This window comes from Etheostoma spectabile, chromosome 7, assembly GCF_008692095.1.
Source record: "Etheostoma spectabile isolate EspeVRDwgs_2016 chromosome 7, UIUC_Espe_1.0, whole genome shotgun sequence".
Taxonomy (NCBI): Eukaryota; Metazoa; Chordata; class Actinopteri; order Perciformes; family Percidae; genus Etheostoma; species Etheostoma spectabile.
This window is the reverse complement of record NC_045739.1, coordinates 26649294-26655170: the sequence shown is the minus strand read 5'-3', so window position 1 is coordinate 26655170 and position 5877 is coordinate 26649294. Positions and strand designations below refer to the sequence as shown.

At 41.8% G+C, this 5877-nt stretch overlaps 1 protein-coding gene across 4 annotated transcripts in view; it reads left to right on the top strand.

Annotated features, from left to right (window-relative positions):
* The window catches only part of LOC116691964 (putative beta-lactamase-like 1), a 16602-nt gene extending 12467 nt beyond the window's left edge, over positions 1-4135 (top strand). For 3 of the 4 annotated variants that reach the window (XR_004332595.1, XR_004332598.1, XR_004332597.1), the window contains one exon: positions 4090-4135. The gene's annotated coding sequence lies outside the window, so the exon portion shown is untranslated. The remainder of the gene's footprint in view (positions 1-4089) is intronic. The other variant, XR_004332596.1, reaches the window with a different exon arrangement.
* The last annotated feature ends 1742 nt before the right edge of the window (positions 4136-5877 follow it).

Here is a 5877-nt window from a genome sequence, read left to right as displayed (position 1 = left end):
CAGCGACACAAACAGACTGAACAAACTGATCAGGAAGGCTGGCTCCGTGATCGGCAGCAAACAGGACACATTTGAAGCTGTGGTGGAGAGGAAGTCACTGAACCAACTGTTATCTATCACGGATAACACAGACCACCCTCTCCACCCCCCCACACTGGTCCAACAGAGGAGCACCTTTTCTAAGAGGCTCCGGCAGCTTTGATGTTGCTCGGACCGCTACAAGAAATCATTCCTACCACACGCAATAAAACTCTTTAACACGTCATCACTGGGTGCTAGATAAGACCCTGAGACTCCACAATGCTGCACTAAGTGCAACCTGCACAATTGGTTTATTTACATTTCAGCATATTATTTAAGCAGTTGCACATTTTGTTTTACCATCCTGTATATATTCAAGCATTTGTTCTTATATTTTTATTCCTATTATTATTTCATGTATATTGTATGTATGTATATTGTATCCTAGTATTTCATTTATTTTTATATTCTGTGCTGTGTGACTGATGTATGGTTGCTGCTGTAACACCATAATTTCCAATTTTTGGAATAACAATAAACATCTAAAACATAATTTGATCTATTCATAATTACTTTGGCTAATATTGTATAATCAGTGTTCATTATAGTCTATAGTTATTGTCATTTTCATCACCTTTCTTATGCAATAAGTACTTAACACCCAGATAAAAGGATCCCCCTATGCAGTCTCTGTTCAGACCATTATAAATCTCTGTGAGGACGTTTGTTACATCATTGATATTTAACTGATAAAACTCTGTAGAGAGACCATAAAGGCTGGGGATTTTATTAACATGAAGATGTTTGATGTTCTGCAAAACTTCATCCCTTTTTATGTTTCTCACAAGTTCTGAAAAGTTCAGAGAGCTGTATGAGGGAGGTTTATCTAATAAAATGATTACACAGTCGGTATCTATTTCTATTTGTTTATATGCATCTGCACATAATTCTCTGATCACTTGTCTTTTTTGTTTTTTATCAAACACTACATCACCGTCTTGTTTCTTTATGGATTTAACACATTTACTTACCCACTTTAAGGGTGTGTATTAAGTTTATATCTATATTTCTTTGTTTGTTTTTAAGTGTAATATAATATTTTATAATTAAATCTAATTAATTGCTTTTAATTCTATCATGACCTCATTGTCTGAGTTTGATCTTTTCTTCATCTGTTTTAAGTTAACATATCGTTCCATCAAAGCATTATATTTTATATTTTTAATCTTGTTTATTTTTCTACATTTGAATCTAAAGAAATCTTTTGATCTTCATCAAATTGATGGATTAGATAGATGAGACACATCACTCTAGGCCCTGTAGAAGAGTACACTTGGAATAGATGACTCACAAAGGGAGTAAGTGTTGGGTTAACAGTTGACAATGAATCAACCTAAACATTCACAGCATTTACAACAATACAAACAAATAGAGCTCTTAATTAAAATAATAAACAAAAGAATTAGGTCCCTTTTTGAGTTGGGTGTTCCAACTATATTGGTCCTCTGTATTGAGGAAGAAATGTTCAAGCGATAGAGAGAGTTCAGTCTTGGGGGGAAATATCCAGATGTGTGTGTTCAATGTAAAGTTCTACTACTACTACCCGGGTAGGTTGGTGGTATTTCTTCTCTGTGTCAGAATGAATGAATCTGTGAATCCAAGTCCTCTGTGGCAGGTCTTTATGGCTGGCCACACCATATCCAACAGTGTCCACAGAGCTGCTGCGCAAGGCTCGCCATCCTTCAGTTTGTCAGTAATTCTGGTACTTAACAAAAAAAAAACTGCAGAAATAGTGCAGACTTGTAAGTTATCTGATCCTACTCAGACTACATCAACTTCTTAATCAAACAAGTATAAACTTATACAAATGAATTGTCATGTATCACAACAATTAATAAATAACTACAGAGAGTGAATTACTTATCATTAAGTGCCATGTGATTTAGTGAACAATTAATTAGTTATCTTTTTAAACCACTTCTTAGTACATGTTTCTTTTTGTATGCCTTTTTAACAGTAAAAGTAATTATAATTATTCAACTCACTACACAAGTGCATTTTAACAACCAGAATGAGTTAAATCAAGTTTAAAGGGGATTCATTGTGCAAATCAAGGTGCTTCAACCACAAAATTAGTGAAATTCTCCTTTAAGATTTCACTACCAAGGCTGTATTGCTTTGCTAAACAAACACTAGCAATTAGCATAGCTTATTACCAAACAACTAGCAATATGGGTTAGCCCCTAGCCTTAGCATCGTAGCTAGCGATTAGTGATAGCTTTAGCAATCTATTTTTACACATTAAACAATGGCATAACAAACACAAAGTGCAGAAAAACTATTTGAAAACCTTAACTTAACTTAAACGGCATTTATCATTTATTTTCTTCTCACAGTGGCTAACAAAACAACATATCATGTGCCACGTGCGGCGGCTCACTGGAGTTCAAAGACATTTATAGCTCGACAGGAATTGTATCCAACATCTTCACAGCTTTTGACCTAATAAAAGAGCAACTTATTTACAACATAGCTATTTAATATGATTGGATTAATCAAGTTCTTGGAGCTGTTTTATGGCATTTTATACCGGGAAATGCTCCGTTCACTCCTGGCTGTGCATCTACTGTCTGTTCGTCTTGGTGTTGCATTTAAACCCCCGCTACAAAAGTGGGGCCTTTAGGTACCGTTCACTGCGTATTCCAATCACACTATGCCAAGCGCTGGAGAAATTGTGTAACTGCATCTCTAAACAACAAATACGGGTTTAGTAGCCCTATATTTCATATGGGTTACACCCTCCCCTCTTTACTCTGCATGAGTCCCTTAATGTTTTGATCTGTGGACTACGGCTGACCCATCATAATGACAAATGGTAGCAATGGCTTTATTAAACCTCTCTAAGAGACTTTGTGCAAAGGAGATTAAGGGTTGAATTAAGAGGTGAACCGGATAAACAACCATCTGTTAATTTGGCTTCATCACACATGTAGTCTTTGTTCACTACCAGGATTACTGTTGCCGACAGAGAATCTGCCAGATTTTACTCAATTAGGCCGGATATCCATTACCTTGGGCTTTCTGAGGACTATAGTTAACTGCTCCTTAGATCTCTGCAGTGTAAATCCAGACAGCTGAGTTTTCTGTAGCACGACTAAAACAACCGTTGAGCGTACAAATTTCACCAAAATAATTTCCTTCCTGAGGCTATTTTTTCAGCAGCATCGTTGCGCTGGCGCTTAGCACCGCCCAAGACAATTATGATTTGTTTAAAGAAATGCTGATAACTAGCCAGACCCTCCTGTGGAGGAAGATCTGGCAATGCGAGACTTCCCCCTCTGTAATATTGCCCTGTTGCTAACATTGTATATTTAGGCAGCTGAATTGTATTGATGTCAGCCATGGAACACACTAGACTTGTACAAACCAACCGCAAATACATAAAGAAAGCTTGTACAAAAAAATAAGCTTTACAAGGGCAAAATTACCAGGAACTAAAAAACGCTGCAAATGCAGCAACCTCACGGGTCATCCACTCTCCTCTCCTCCCTTGCAATGCAATGAGAGAAAAATCTTTTGACATGATGCAGAGCAGAAGGAGGAGAGGCTTAAAAATTCCACTGTATGAGTTTTTTTAACATTTAAATGTTTTTCCCCAGCCTGCCTGTGGTCCCTCAATGGCTAGAAATGGTGATAGGTGTAAACCGAGCCCTGGGTATCCTGCTTTGCCTTTGAGAAAATAAAAAAGCTCAGAAGGGCCGATCTGGAATCTGCCCCTTATGAGGTCATAAGATGAAAGGTTACCTCCCCTTTATCTGCATTGCCCAGCCAGAGAATTTGGCCAGCCCGTGAGAGAGAGAAACATCGTGGCTTGCATACAAGCGAAGCATGGCAGTTGGTCAAGGCCACACCCCCACCCTCTACCTTGCCCAATCAATGGCAATAGCATTTAAAGCTACAGACACCCAAATGGCAGGTCCTAAGTAAAGCTCCTTCTGGAACTGGCTCTAGTGGCTGTGTATTTGCACCAAGGCTGAATTTTAAAGAAAGAGACTAGGGACCACTAAGGCCTATATAAATGCATCCAAAAAACAGCATGTCACAGAACCTTTAATGCAGACCCTGAGGCCAAAGGTGTCACCAATGGCCACTGACCCCGCAGCCTTTTTGGACAGCACCCCAACTTGAATGGGGAATGTCTGTGGAGACCAGCTGGTGCTAACCCCCTGGTTGCAGCACACTTCTTTGCTATGCTAGGCTCCATGCCTCTACGAGACAAACCATAGTCCGGTGCACAGGTCTCAAGTAGAGGAGGGTGAGGGGAACTATCTGGATGTCCTCAATCCCATGAGATGAAAGTAGAGCCACCAGTCAACCTGAGAATGCAGCTGGAACTTGCAAAGCAGCATGATCCCTCCTTCATCAGCCTGACCATTGAGACAACCAAGGCTCCTGGACCCTCGCTGCCTATGAGTGCAATTACTGCTTAAATAGAGCGGTGTGGTCTGGTGAGCCAGTTAAATGCCAAATGGCAGACCTGAGACTCAACATCCGGCCCTTGAAGTAAAACCTCAGGGAACCAGTGACCCTGCCAGAGAAGTATGTTGGAGTGTGGGTTTCTGAGGTAGATAGTGGCACAACAAACACCTGTGATGGATTGTTGTTAACATCTTGCATCCCAAGGGGTTAAGGTACTTTCTTGAGCCCCTTGAGATCCAGAATAGGACTACATCCAATGGCCCTCTCAGGGACCAAGAAATAGCCCAGTCTGCAGACTCCACCCCCTTTATGGCTGCTCTTAGCCAAAGAGGTGGACATCCCTGTCTGCAGAACCTCCACAGGACGAGGGTTGTAACCAGATTTATTAAAAGGTGGGAGATGTTGTCACAGAAGATCATTTATCTCACATGTGGCTTGTTGCGCAGCATAGGGTTAGGCAACTAGGCTATTGTGGCTTACTGTGCGGCTTACTGCACAGGTTATTGGGCCCTTGCCCAGCTTTAAGGCAGGGCCTGAGGCCTCCTGGTCTCATGCCTCAACCTCAAGTGTCGGCCGAGGTTCAGAGATCCACAGCCCCTGGCACGCCTGGAAAAGTCTACTGTCTAAAAATCTCCGAAGGTCCATGAGGTCATAAGGGGCAAGGTTACCTCCCCTTTCTTTGCTTTGCCCACCCAGAGAGTTTGGCCCACCAATGAGTGAGAGACATTATGGCTTTCAAACAAGCAAAGTGGGAGTTGGTCAAGGCCCCCCCCCCCTCCTCAAAAGCTACAGACTCAGAAATGGTACATACTAAGGAAAGTGGCTGTAATTCTGCACCAAGGTTGAATTTTTGGAAAGAGACTTCAGATACAGTATTAGTGGTGCACTGCAGCACAGGTGCCCCTCAGGGTACGGTGCTCTCCCCCTTCCTTTTCACCCTCTATACCTCAGATCTCACGCACAACACCACCCACTGCCACATCCAGAAGTTCTCTGATGACACAGCCGTTGTTGGTTGTGTTCCTGAGGGGAACGATCTGGAATACAGGTTGGTTATCAACGACTTTGTCAGCTGGTGTGAGCTTAACCAGCTTCAGCTTAACACCAGCAAGACAAAGGAGATGATCGTCGACTTCAGGAGGAAAACATCCCCTTTCTCACCGGTGAGCATCCAGGGATCGGACATTGAGGTAGTGGAGAGCTACAGATTCCTGGGTGTTCACCTGAACAATAAACTGAACTGGACTGATAACACCCATGCTCTATACAAGAAGGGCCAGAGTTGCCTCCATCTGCTGAGGAGACTCAGGTCCTCTGGAGGGTGCAGAACTCTCCTCAGGACTTTTTTTGATTCTGTGGTGGCCTCTGCCATCCTTT